This window comes from Vanellus vanellus, assembly GCF_965231255.1.
Source record: "Vanellus vanellus genome assembly, chromosome: Z".
Taxonomy (NCBI): Eukaryota; Metazoa; Chordata; class Aves; order Charadriiformes; family Charadriidae; genus Vanellus; species Vanellus vanellus.
In genome coordinates this window covers 86262953-86277806 of record NC_138908.1, presented here as the reverse complement: position 1 = coordinate 86277806, position 14854 = coordinate 86262953, and positions in this window count along the sequence as shown.

The window sequence follows — 14854 nt, the reverse complement described above, 5'->3', positions numbered from 1 at the left end:
GAGAGATGATTAAACCCACATAAAAGACCATTATTAATACAGTTTCTATAGTTCTGCACCCGCGTTAGTTCGTGCAGATGGAGCAGGGGAAGACGTGGAGGGGGGGACTCGGGGGTGGGAATTACTTAACCATGCTGGAAGCATGAGTCACAGCTACCCTGGGTGAAATACAATCCTGTAAATGCTCCGTGGGCTCTGCATACCTGCTGGCACTCTTATCGCCAAATTCCTATCTGGGACAAAGACAGAAACTTTGGGAGGATTTTTAGCTGTGGCGTCTATCCCAGGCTGCTTCGAAGAAGGTTTCCACCTCCTGCTCGGGGCTGCTTCTCGGTGTCCTGCCCGCTGCTGCCAGCGGTGCTGCCTGGCCGGGATGGTCACCCTGGGGACCCCATCATTATTTGGCACTGGGGTAAAATGGAGGGACTGGTCAGCCCCCAATAGCTTAGCTGGGGTTTTCCTGGAACGGTACCCACCTCTGCGTGGCCTCCCGACAAGATGCTTGTTGTCACTCCCTTTCCACCGCCGGGACCGATTCACAGATTTATATAATCCTTGTCTCAGGTTGGAATAATTTGTCTTGATTTTCAACATTAAGATGATTTCTTAATGTTTCTATCCCTGGAAGCCTTCTGTTAGAGAAAATGTTTCTCATTAACAGCTACAAGGTTGCCAGGTCTGGGAAATATTTCTGGTTTCTATTACTCTCTATGTTCCTCCAGGTGTGCATGAGCCTTCCCAGAACCAAAGATGATGAGATCCCTGTTTTATCCGTAGGAGAAAGATGTCACGGAGTACTGCAGCCCCATCTGTGGTACCCCCACCAAAATGCTGTAGCCCTGGCTGTGCCGTCAGACCTTCATCCCCCTTCGACAGCAAGCACGGGGATGTCTGAGGACGCCTGTCCCTGCACCCTGCCCTGCCACCCCCCTGACCTACATACCTCGTTGCAGGAGGGAAACGGGTGCAATTCTGACACACCTTCGCTACAGCAGCAGCAGCTCCCAGGGAAAGTGCAAGAGTAACGATGGGGAGGATGGGAAGAGGGGCAAATTATGCAGCGGCAACCTCCTGACATCAGGTCAGAAGTGGCTTAATGGGAAAGAAAAGGAGAGAGGGACCCATACGGTGTTTGGCGGAAGCAGGGGACTGCTGGGGGTGGGAGCTGCCTCCCTGGATGATTTGTGTTGGGGAAAGCTGCTTGAGACAATTTCCCAACAGAATTTGATCAAAACTTTGTCAGGGAGAGAGAGCTTTCAGCAAGGTTCGACTCGGTCCCTCTGCGTGTTTAGGGGGCTGCAACACAGATCTGATCAACAGCTGCTGGTTGGACCTTCAGATGGACTTTTCTCCACCTAAAGTAGATACCCAAAAGATGGGAGATGCCCATGGTCCTAATACTGTCCTCTTAAAGAGCTGTGAATAGGACAGTGATTTTTCTTATCCATAGCCTTTGACTTTTTAACAACCCTTGCCTTTGCCTAAAATGGGTAGTTTTTCCCTTAATCCCCCATGACTCTACCACCCATCCCACCACAGGCTGAGTAGCACAGGCGGATGCCACAGGGCACCGGGGCCCCATGTGAACGGTGGGACTGTGACCAAAACTACTTTCATCTTCATCTTCTCACCCTGCTTGGGGGCTCTGTAAGGAGATGCAATAGCTTTCACGGTGGGGCAGGAGGGAAAAGGACTTCTTTATCATCTGGCCCCACGGGCTGCTCTGCCAGACCGGTTGTTTGATCGGTGAGCAGATCTGATCCCGGCTGAGGTCATGCTATTCCTACCTGATTACGCCCTGCGTTTTTTGGCCTAGGTAAATAGTCCCATACCGGCTTCAGGAAGGGCAGTCCCAGACTGAACTAAATATTTCTACAAGCAAATACTGTTCTAGTATTTTTGGAATGAGACTTAAAAAAAAAAAAAAATTGAAAAAAATTTGCTGTTCCTCGGGACCTAAAAGACCTGGTCCACCTCTCTGCTCATGCTGTGCCAGGCTGGATGTTATCCTGAACTTTACCAGCACTGCACTAAGTCATTTCCCATCAAATATATGTGTTGGGAAGGCTGTTCTCGTCCCTTTGGTTTCCTGCTGAAGAAACAAAGTGCAGCTGATCTCAGCCATACTGACGGGTTCGTTCACATTTTTAGGGCTTTTCATATGGAAAGGAGCTAGAAAATAATTTTCTGAGATCTGCCTTAAAGGGAGAGCTGGTAGCAATGACTGCTTACAGCTCTGCTCCAAAGAAGGGTACAATCCTGCTCATCCCACATCCAAGGGGAGCTCTGAGCTGGTACCCTTCAAGGTACCTGATCTCCTCCTGAGGTTGGGGTTCTCCTGGCCAAATAGCTCCTTGGATAGGGTCAAATTGGTTGATGTAGTTCAGCATCAAAGTGAATGATGCAGCCAGCTCCGCTGCGTACCGCACGGGTGGAGAAAGCCCTCTCTAATTATAGTTTGCGAATAATAAGAACAAAATTCGGGCTGAGCATGTTCAGCTCCGAAGGTATCGTTGCGGCTGGGGCAGCTTTGGCCCCTGTGCTGCAGAAGGTGCCGAGAAGAGCTGAAACGGGAGTCAGTTCATGACAGCTTCCCTGGATGGCTGGGGGAGCTGGGAGCACTTATCTGGTTGTGGTTCTGCCAACAGATTTAGCTAATCTCCCTGTTGTTACCTCTTCCCGTTATTTATCACTCTCTAGCTGTTGCATGTGTTTCTCATTAACTGGTAAATCCTTGGGGCAGGGGCTCAAAGTACCTGGCTTTTACTTGCAGGGTTAATGGGAAGGAACCATGGTTGTAAACGCAACCAGGCACATCACCATCAGGACCTCTCTGATGAAAGCCTCATCCTGTGGTCCACGGACAAGTAACTCCCCGTCGCCCAAAATCACCGTGTACGTGTGCTGTCTGTCTTCGAGGGAAGAAACAGGTTGCCCAGAGAGGTGGGAGATGCCCCATCCCTGGAAACATTCAAGGTCAGGTTGGACGGGGCTCTGAGCAACCTGATCTAGTTGAAGACGTCCCTGGTCATGGCAGGGGGTTGGACTAGATGGCCTTTAAAGGTCCCTTCCAACCCAAACCATTCTGTGATTCATTCTATGAGTCTATAGTTGAGGGTGGCTGTTGAGGGGACCCCACCATGTCCTTTGGGGTGGGAAGGGTCCTAGTGAGACCAGGAACCAAACGTTCCTCTTGAGAGCCAGAAACTGCCCGTCCCCGAGCTGGGCTGAGCTGTGTTTTACCCGACACGTTGCTGGTGTTTGCATAAGATGGGTGTTACGGGAATGCACCAGCCTGTAAAAGCACCAGGTGCTGTTAAAGCATCCCGTCCTGCAAGCTGGGAAGGGTTGTTGGGGTTCCCGCTCCCTCTCCAGATCTTTGACTGGAGAAGGGAAAGCCTATCATTGCACAAGTATTTAAAAGAAAACCCAACTACAAAGGCTTTCCCTAAGTAAATTCTGCAAAGCTATATTTTTTTTTTCCCCCCAGCAAATTTACGCTTCTGACAGACAGACCGAAATTTCTCACTACAGAGAAATTTGTGGGGTTTCATCTTCTGAGAAAGTTTCAGAGCACTTATTCGAGGGGGGGATTTTTGCAGAGTTAATTCAGCGGATACGCTCATGCAACGCAGTGACAGGAGAAGCTTTCAACACGGGCTGAGACGCTTCTCATTTCCTTGAAATGTTAGCTGGGGAATTTGGTTGGCTGCCATCAGTTGCTGCTGTTCAAAGAAACCCCCCAGCGCAACCTCGTATCAGTAAAACATAACAAAAATCTCTGCTGAGCCCTACTCCCATGCCTGGATCGCTTGCTCTGAGCCTGGGAGGTATGACTTCGGGGAGAATCAAATATATCAGCCCTGCATGTAAGACTTCGTAACAAAATAGTCCAACAATCTAGCTTAAAAATATTCCATTGTCTCATTTTAGCATCTCTGTAGTCTAATCTTCAAATAACTCAGTATCAGGAGCTAATATTTTTTTTTAAATAGACACTTTGCAGCTTAAAAAAAAAAAAATTTTCGACTTGCAGAACTCTTCCTGGGTGCTATTAGTTTCTCATTTTTGCAGTTATCAGAATTTAGGCTTTAAAAAATAACACAACCAAACCCAAAACACAACGGGGAAAAAAAAGTTCTGTTGACATGAATTTGTTGGCCAGTTATTTCCTGAGGAAGTAACGGTTGCATGGTAGAGTTCAAAAGAGAAACTGAAAATTTTGCTTCCCAGTAGTTTCTTCTGTTCTTATATGATTATATTATGGAAAAATATGGTAGAAGTAGGAATACAGTTAGAAACAAACCCCAAACAATTAATTGTAGTAGTGCTTAGAGATCTTGAACTTAATGAGAAGCCCATTTCCAGAAACAAAGGTGTCTCCTGACGCAGTCCCTCCTCACCTCTGTCTTATAGGAGCGTTTGAATTCAGTGTCAGCTTTAGCCCTGGCTCTCTCCCTTACTATATTAATTAAAGAGTTAATCACTTCCCTATCTCTTCTTCCCAACACAAAAAATTGCTCGAAATCACAGTGGCTTCTTTGAAATCACATGGTAAGTGAGGTTTGTTTACCTTTTATTTTTTTTACCTTTTTGATCATTGTTTTTGCAGCATCCCCAAGAAACGGGGTTTGGTTTTAGGTTGGCGGCATCTAAATTTTTCCTGTAAGCCCAGAAGCTAAGATTTTAGAGAAACCACTAAACACCATGAACCTCAGGGGTTGGTAAGAGTGGAGAAGAGTGAGACAGCTCTGATTTCATTTGGTATCCCATCGTGAAACGTACCAGTCGGCTTTGGACACGCAAGGTTCAGCTTGTCATTCCACCACTTGGCTGTGCTTTTAGTTTATAAAGAAGATGTACGATGGAGATTTAGGTTAGGAAGAAATTCTTTATTCTGGGGATGGTGAGGCACTGACCCAGGTTCCCCAGAGAAACTATGGCCGCCCCATCCCTGGAGGGGTTCAAGGCCAGGTTGGACAGGGCTTGGAGCAACCTGGGCCGGTGGGAGGTGTCCCTGCCCCATGGCAGGGGGGTTGGAACTCGATGATCTTCCAACCTAAACCATTTTTATTTTTTTTTCCTGCTGTTTGATGCTTACTAAATGATTGTGAAGGTTCTTTGGGCACGTTTCCAGCTCTGTGAACGGGTATGATGGTGCTGATGATTTTTCGTATGTGAAGCGATAACTTGTGGTTTCCATGTGGAACTGAAAGCTTGTGCTGACATCCTCCCCAGGAGGGGAGAACTTCAGCCCCGTGCAGAGTAGCTATTCAGTAGGTTTGTACCACCTTTGTTGAACAAATATGGAAGTGTTTTGGTTTTCGGTACATTTTATTCATTTCTGAAGTGTCCCAGACTATTATTTAGCTATAATTTGACTTCCAGAGAGTATTGAAAAGGTTAACATATAAAATCACTTTCTACCCTGTCAAGGAGTAATTTTATTCTCTTAACAGTCACTGATTTGCTCAGCCTTAACCCAACTGTTGAAAAAGGAGATAGCAAAGGATGAAGATATGTGACAGGAGGTGGTTTGCTTATGAAGCTCTGTGGAACTTGGAGCAATCTGGAAATGGACTATTGTCATCTCTATTTTCAGCCCCATTTTGTGCTCGAGCCCAATTTATAGCTATTATGAGGAGGTAGGTTGCTGCCCTGAGCTGTACTCATTGCGGACTAAGGGGTGCCTCTGGGCAGGAAGTAAGGAATAGAATCATTGGGGACTTCCTAAAAGTGTACTGCTTCACCAAGTTGCATTTGAAAATGCAATGGGTTTTGACTGTATGATAAATTAGGGGTTTACACATAAAGTTGTGCATTGTGACTTGGTGGAGCTGAAAGGCCTTACGCGTTGTAGATTGCTCACATCGAGACAGATGGCAGTGAGGGAGCTAAAACAAAAATAGCGTTTAAAACTTTAAAAATAGCATTTAAAACTTAAAATATAGCATTTAAAAACAATTCCTCTTGGACCGGGTCCAGAGGAGGGCCACAAAGATGCTGGGAGGGCTGGAGCCCCTCTCCTATGAGGACAGGCTGAGAGAGTTGGGGGGGTTCAGCCTGGAGAAGAGAAGGCTCCGGGGAGACCTTAGAGCCCCTTCCAGTGCCTAAAGGGGCTCCAGGAGAGCTGGGGAGGGACTCTGGATCAGGGAAGAGAGTGATACGATGAGGGGGAATGGCTTCAATCTGGAAGAGGGTAAATTTAGATTAGATATTAGGAAGAAATTTTTCACTGTGAGGGTGGTGAGGCACTGTCCCAGGTTGCCCAGAGCAGCTGTGGCTGCCCCATCCCTGGAGGTGTTCAAGGCCAGGTTGGACGGGGCTTGGAGCAGCCTGGGCCGGTGGGAGGTGTCCCTGCCCAGGGCAGGGGGTGGGACTGGATGATCTTCAAGGTTCCTTCCAACCTAAACCATTCTATGATTCTGTAAAAGCTGAAGAACGCTTCTGAACAGCATCGGCTGGTGTCACACAATGTAGGCCCTTGTTAGACTGAGACACAACTGTTTCAGTGAGGTACCTGGGCCGAGGAGCATGTCAAGGCATAGGTGGGCGATGATGGTGATCCTGCTGAGTCATACGCAGATATAGGTGGAAAGCGCTGCACGGTTCTTAGGGACTATGGGTTCACGCACACATCCAACTATCTTGCTACAGGTCAGAGACCTTTCTTGAGGTTTTATGGTCACTGCAGACACTTTTTCCCCTCCTGACCATCAGCAGCTTGTGCCCCAACTAGTGTCTGTTGTGAAGCAAACCTCAATGCCCATCGAAGCAGTGCTTTGGGGAGGTAGCGCTGGGGGATCACATCCCTGTGTCCCAGTTCGAAGAATCACCACCTCCAGGGGAGGAGAATACCTTGTTGTGTCTCAGCTCACGCTCACCCAGCTGTACCACTAGACAAGACAGACAGGTAAAAGAGTGCATGAGGCTGAAAACATAGATTTGGAGTAAAGGAACAAAGATAAAAGAAGATAAAACAAGAAATTACCACCTTAAAGTTATGCTTAATTACAGAGATGGTGCTTAGCTGGCTCAGCACTTTGGCTGGCACATGCTGCTCTCTGTCCTGGAAAGAAGCAGCTGGAATCACCTTCTCTTTCCTCCAGTAACTAAAACAGACCCTGCATCTTTGTTTCCTCTTCCAGAGCAAAATCTGTGACCCTTCCCGGTAACAAGCCCAGGCTCAAGTACCCCTCGCTCTGCATGCCTCTACCTTGCTCTCTGTGACTGGGTGGTGGGACAGCACATGGGCTTGGGAGAGGTGAAGTCCTGTCCTCCTGAAGCCTTCTGTGAACATTTACATCTTAGTTAGCACTGGCCTCTGACTGCTTTCTCCCTATTCAGCTGTCTAAAGACGTATCTGTAAAACTGTATTTTGAGAATATCCTGACTTTGCTAGCTGATTTTATAACGTCGTTTTTTTTTTTTCCCTAGAAGCACTATATGATGAAGTCCACGGGTACTTTCCTGGGGGTCTGTGCAAGGTAGCCAAGAAAAGGAAACGTGCTGGCAATAGGCGTTCCCATACACAAGGCCAAACCTTCTGTGGGAAAAAGTCAGAGGCCCGGGAAATAATAAGAATTGAAAATGTTGGCTGTAGGGTTCAGACCCATTACGTTAAAAATTATCAGAGACATGTGAAAACCTCAACCCACATCTGTGGTTCGTAAGTGAAGGTTTACAGTTGAACAAATTAGTGCTGAAGTCTATTGACTCGTTGAATTCGCTGGACTTCTCGTAGGTCTTTTAAAGATTGCGCTTTGCTTTTCGGCACTTCTCCACATTATGTGAGACAAGTAACAACATCAGCGTTCTGTGGAAATCCAGTCTCGTCCTCTCTTGACATCTTCATGGCTTGCAAACTACACGGTGCGGCCAGCCAGATAGCTAAGGCATGCACTGTGAGTGTAAACTCCTTTTATTAAAGCATAATGAGGTTTAAGATGGAAAACAAGTGCTGGTTATGCGGGTAAATACCAGCACCGAAATAGAAGTGCCGAGGATAGCCTCCTGGTAATTACCGTGTGCATCTGCTTGTGTTTACTTTGCATCCAAAAACAAGTGAGCACTTGGTGGCTGCGTGCGTATTCCCTGGAGATGGTCACTCAGCTGTCAGGTGGAGATGCTGCAAAAAAATATGAGCTTGTTTATAATGCCTCATTTGAAGTTTTGCCAGCAGAGTTAATGAAGACAGGATGTCCTCAGAAGTCTTGACCCAGCCATCTCCGAGGGCTGAGCCTTTGGGATGGCTGAACTGAAGACCCCAGTGCTAAAATAGATGGTGGTGGGGCGGATTTGGGGAGGACCGTGGCACTAGAACTGATTTTATTATTTTTTTTCCAGATAAGAGGGAGCGTTCCGCCCTTCCAACTTTTTGTTGGTCGTTAATCTGAAAAGGAACTTCTTTGCACCACCTGAATTTCTAGGGAATTCCCAAAAGCATTTCTGTTGGCTGGAATCTGCTCAGCACCCAGAGCCGTTCTCATGTCATGCTAGCTTCATTCTTTCCTCCTGCTATCCATTATCCCGTACGTGCCTAGCTGCCTTCACGCTTTGCCTCCCGACATCATTTACATAAGAGTAAAATTAGCAGCTTGAGTAATTATGAATAAGTCACATTAAACAAAGAGGCCTTTAGGCTGAATGTAGGAAGCCAACATGTCTGGTATCGCAAACTTTCAACACGCTTTTTCTCTCTTTTGGAGTTTCCCAGTGATGCCAAGGGGTTTAGGAACCCAAATCCCGTTGATGCTCAGCAGGAGGCTGGTGCGGACACGGGGGATGCTCGACGTGCAAATGTTCAAGGTGCCCGAGCTCTAGTCTTTGGTCTGGCTCAGCTTTGTAGACCTCATCTCCGTAGGTTGGCCATGTCCAGTACCCAACCACGAGCACCGCTACCCATCTGCATCCCCCCCAGGTTCTTCTGCCGCCGACATAATGCTGTGGTGCCAAAAGTCACTGGGGTGCTACTGGGAGCAAGGGGACAACTCGGACCCCCGCTCATCTCTGGTCGAAGGCCGGGCAAGGAAAGCTGCACCTGATTTTAAAGAAAAGGGGAAAAAAGATCAGATTTGGGGTTGGTGTCTCGCAGATTGAAGGGCTTACCAGCCACATCTGACGAGGAGAACGGGTGCTGCTGAGCTGAGTCCAGGACAACAGCTGTTGCTAGTAAAAATAACGGTTGTTTTTACTAGGAAAAAACTCCTCACTGACAGCAGAAAAAGAGTTTTACTTGAGTAGAAACTGCAGGGCCTGTTTCTTCAGAGTTATATTTTAAAAAAAATCTTAAAAGAACAGCCTGTAAAGAGGTAACGGTGCTGTCTCTGAGACCAGATGAAAATGAAAGAATCTATTTCAATTTTTGCGTATATATGCATCAAAAGCAGCTTGTTATTGTTTAAAAATATTAAAATATATATAAAAAAATAGGCTTATGGACAGTTTTCCAAAGGGTACTACCTACGGTTGGTAGGAGTAACCAACCGTACCTGCGCCGTGCTGAAAACCCCCAACTAACGGAGCTAATCTGGTTTTTAGTTTTTGAGTTAAACGCTGGAGGTTCATTTGTGAAACGCAAAGCCCAGAGATCACATCAGGACATGCGCGCTGGCCCGTGCAGAGCCATTGTCAGGGGTCCCAGCGGAGCCAGGATGATAGGAACATGCCTCTGACCATTAGATTTTAATTGCAGCCAAAGATAGTCTCATTATTTGTGGTTGGTTGTTTTGTGTATGGGGTTTTTTTTTTGCTCCATGCCATAAAAAAGAATGAAGTGCTTCTCCCACCTTTTATATATGGAAAAGGTCTGGTTCTGAAATTGTGCACTTCCCACTTGGAAACGGATGACTGTTTTGTAGCTCACTGGTTTTCAGTATTACTCCCCCAAAATGTGTCATGAGATGACACACTTCAAAAGTGTGATTTTTTTCCTATTTCCATTTAATTTTTTCAATTCTGGCCTCTGATCATTTCCTGTTCCCTCGATTGTTTTTTTTTTTTCGGTTACCGTTTTGTATCATTTTGATATATTTACTCTGCCAGGGTTTCTGTTTTATTCTAGCTGTCATATATCTTCGGGATTTTGGTCAGCCTGGCCGGCTACAACACGTAGAGGCCAGAATAAAAGCTTTGTTTGGTAGAGGCGTTAAAAAGCTTCTTGACGAGCACAGTTTACTGTGCGCAAAGACATCACGGAGGAGAAATTTCCTTCTGTCTTTCTATTTTTTTTTCTAATTTGCTTTCTTCTTCCTTTAGATCTGGTATCCCGGTGCTGCTGCTTGATGTGAATTTGCTCAAAGATTCATTTTACCGTCTCTAATCCGCTGATTCTTCCAACCTTTCATGGGTTTGCTTCCTAACAAAAGTAGGGTTGAAGCTTTTTTCCCCTCATTTTTTTTTTATTGTTGCTAAGAAAGTGAAGGGGGGTCACCGTCTTTCATCCCCATTGCTTCATTTTTAACGGCTAATTTGAGACGATATCACAGGGCAGGGAGTTCCCCAGGTATGCTTCACGCTGTATGAAATCACCGCTTAACCCTTTGACTCACTTCGCTTTTGCTCTTCAGTATTCCCACTTGATCACTGTCCATTTTGCTCGCTTCAGTACCAGCTTCATAACCACACCAAAAATCTCTTCTTATAATATTTTGGCTTCTTAACAAGTAGTCGTTTGTCCGCTAGAAATCCTTTGGTATATTTTACATTGTTTTCTCTGCAAAGATAATTTAAAGAAAAGTTGCAGTATCGCAGATACCGAAAGGTCATGGGAACCTCTTGCTAAGATTAGTCCAACTTCTTCCTATCAATAGCTGTAAGTGGCGTTAGCATTTTAAAAGGAGTACTGTGTGACCATTAAAAGACATTTTTTTTCCCAAGTACACATTGAAAAGCACTTTTATCCCATGTCTAGGGCTGGGCGCTAACTGGAGCTCTATCACTATGGGCTGATGTTTTCTATTCAGGGGCTCACAGAGAATGCATTGTTCGAAGGAGAGCCGAGCTGCAGAGGTTGGAACAATTTCATAAGCATAAAATTATTGCAAGGTGTCTACGAGGAGCCTTCAGCCAGAAAGGAAACCCCATGATGCAGGCTGTTAAGCAAATTTACACTGTAAAACTCTTAAGAATGGAAAAAATAATGAAAAAAAAAACAAAAAAAACCAAATTGGTGCTTCCCTTCATTTTACTCAGTTTATCATTACCAGGAGCTGGAGAGAAAACATCATGTTGTACATAAAGCAAATTGATTGTCCTGAATTTCTCCAAGGATTTACTAACAAGCAGCGTGGAGCATCCCTCTCCAGCATGGTGGCCATTAGCAGCTGGCCACAGCGGTGACGCTGTGAGGACACAGACGCATGCTTTTCTGAACCTTGAGAAATACGACTCTAATTTGAGCCCCCTACCCGAATGGATTGAACTTCTCAAATGGCTCCTTCTCTTTTTTTCTTGGCAGCGTCTGGAGTCTTTACAGGGGAAGGGTCGTAGGCTGGGAGCCCTCATCTCCATGGGATGCACCCCTTGTTTTGAGGAGTGGCTGGAAGCCACCTTCTTAGAAACGCTATGGGTTGTCCTTGGCACAGAGGCTCCCTTGCTGGTCAACCTGAGCCCCGCTGAGCACCCCTGGCAGATTATTCCAGTTAAGTGCATTTCCATTGATTTTGAGGGCTAAGCGTGTTATCCGGTGGCTTTTCTGCGCCCCTTATGGCTGCTCTCACGCTTGCTCAACCTTTAACATAGAGGAGGAGAAATCATCTTGGACGGACACCGACTTCTGCAGGGGATGGATTAAAATATCAGGCAATTACTGAAAACTCTCCTGACGCAACTGGAGAAAGACAAAGCCATCCCCTGAGTAAGATCAGGGTTGGCTGGCACAGCAGGAAGAACAAGATAGGACTTTGGAGGGTTTTCTCCCGCTGAAAAGGACAGACCATGCTTCAGAGAATCCTTCTTGTGTTGCTCATGAAGTTGTGCTTCCCACCAAAAGGCTGATTCATGGTGCCAGAGGCTTCTTCCTTCAGCAAAGGAAAATTATCCAGTTCCTCCTTGTTTTCCCCCCATTATTCACGGTAATTTGTATTTGACTAAAGCACACTTGAGAAAGGCGCTGTCTGGAGGTGAAGATATCAAGAAATGTGGATCTATCGTCTGCCATGACAGTTGTCCCATGGGGTTAATCAGACACTCTGCAAAAAGGCACTTTATTCTTAATTTGCAGTTGTCTGGCTTCAGCTGCTGGGTATCCATTAGTACCTATTGACTTTTTTCCCAATCCAGACCCTCATATGCAGTGATCGAGACACCCAGAGCTGCGAACCCCCCCCAAGGTGGATGAATACGCAGCTGCATTTGCTTTTTTGTCCTTCCTTTTGGTGCAGAGCGCAAAGATATGGTTTTTTTTTTCCATCGCTTTTTCAGTATTGTTGCAGATGCATCTGCAATGCATCATCAATGCAGTATCATTGCATCTGCGTCTTTTCCAGCCGAAACCTTCCAGGACACATTTTCCCACCGTGTAGATAACAACTACAACTGCAACTTTCCGTACAGCTCGGTGAAAATAAGGTTTGTCTGAATATGTTTGGCTGGCTGAAGGATCCTCGTCATCCTGTGCAAGTGCCCTGCCCTCGGTGATAGCTGCTGTCCTGCCAAAGCTAATATTACCCGCAGATTTTATCAGCAGTGTCATGTAGGTGTATTTCAGGATCATTGATTAAAAAAGTCAATTAGCATTGCAATATTTCCCACCTAAAAAAACAAACCAACCCAAACCAACCACCAAATCGGAGTTGATCCCAAATTCTTGAGATTCCAAAGCTGTGAGAATCTTCCTTTAAAAGGAGTGGAGAGATGATGCTGCATGAAGGAAACTGCCTCTGGAGTGGGAAGGTTTTATCATTTCTGCCTGCCCTGATGTCTACAGGGATATTCTCTCCCATCACAGTACCCGTGGGGTAGACATAGCTGGGGATGAGGATGTTGCAGTTGTGGTGTTTCTTTTCCGTAGGGTTTTTGTTTTCTCCTGGGAAAAACATGCCAGCTTCTGTCAGTGTTCCTCAGGGGAGTTCAACAGCCTTGTTGGTTTTGAGAGCGTGTCAAAGGGCAAGAACAGACAAACTCATGTCATAACACAAATACGAAAACTCTGGGAAATTCAAGGGCGGGAAGATCTGAGTTTCTGCCCTGGGTCCATCCCTAAATTGAAACAGTCCATCCAACGGCATTGCCAACGCCTCTTTTTGGAAACTCTTCTGCTCCATCACCCCAAAGAGTACGTGCAAGGCTTGGGTGGTCTCACAATAGTTGTATTTTCCACCCCAGGAGTTCAGTGTTGGCAGTAGGATATCTTTCGGCCAAGGCTGGTATGAAGTAACAAACTGGAGCAATTTATTTAAATTTAATAAACACCCTCGATAAAACTGTTTTGGGGCGTGTGACTGCTTAAAACGTACAGCCTGAATTTCGCTCTTAATTAGTTTCATGCAAATAAATTAGGAAAGCGTTTGCAATAAGACTATGTGTGGCAAAACCAGGACCCACAACAGAGTGGATGTAGAATAATATTCTGCAATACTTGGGGAGTTTTTTTCCCCTTCTCTTTAGATAGTGGACAGTACACAGTTTTGTCTGTCTAATCAGGAACCACTGATGAAACACCACTGGAACTGATCTGGAGCATTTCTCCTAAATATTTCTTAATAATTAAATTAATTAAATAAATTCACTCGTTACCAATAAAACGATAACTTGCAGTTATCAATAAAATACAGCCGAAGCAATGAGCAATCTGATTTTGTCTTAAGCTTTTATGCAGTTCCTTTCTGAGACTGGTGAGAGGACAAGATCCTTCCTATGGGAAGCATAGTGGATGGGATGGGATGGGATGGGATGGGATGAATCAGAACTCTCTTTATTTGAAGGGTAGGATACAGAAATTACTTGATTGCTTTTTCTAAGGAGAGATTTTGTTGATGTTCTGCTTGGTTTTCTTTGCTCATCTAGAGTGGATGAGGAAACTATGGTGAAATTAAGATGTTTTTCTGGGCGTGGTGGCAAATTGAGAGTTCTTGATCAAGAGGCTGATACTATAAATCAATTGTCATACTTAATCTGTTAAAGTTATCATAGGATTCTAGAACAATCTCACCTGAGCATCTTCTCGCTGCCTTAGCGAAATGTATAGAGAGGAGGGTAGGAAAAGGCCAACTCCAAGACACAAGTGTGGCCCAGCTTATGGAAACAGCAGCCCCCAGAGTAGCTCCTGGTCTTTGCTGGCCGCTCGGGTGGTTCAGGAGCTATAAATCTCAACAAACCCTGCAACAGTGGTGGACATTCTGGTTTGGTTGGGGAGCACCTGAAGCGTCGGCATTCCCGGTGTGGCTGTGGCTCATTGGTTTAACTTTGCAACCTTTTGTTTCAGCCTGGCTTTTGAAGTCTAAAGGCAGTGTTCCCCGGATTTATATTTGCTTTTAATGAAGCTTAAAGGAGCAAAATGGGGTCCTTGCAGCACCCATATGGCTGTGCAGCATTGTTCCTGAACACCCTGTGCTTAACATAGGGCTTCATTTCATAGAATAGTTTGGGTTGGAAGGGACCTTAAAGATCTAGTTCCAATCCCCCTGCCATGGGCAGGGACACCTCCCGCTAGACGGGGCTGCTCCAAGCCCCGTCCAACCTGGCCTTGAACACCTCCAGGGATGGGGCAGCCACAGCTTCTCTGGGCAACCTGCGCCAGGGGCTCACCACCCTCACAGTGAAAAATTTCTTCCTAATATCTAATCTAAGTCTTCCCTCTTTCAGTTTAAAACCGTTACCCCTCATCCTATCGCTACACTTCCTGATAAAGTGT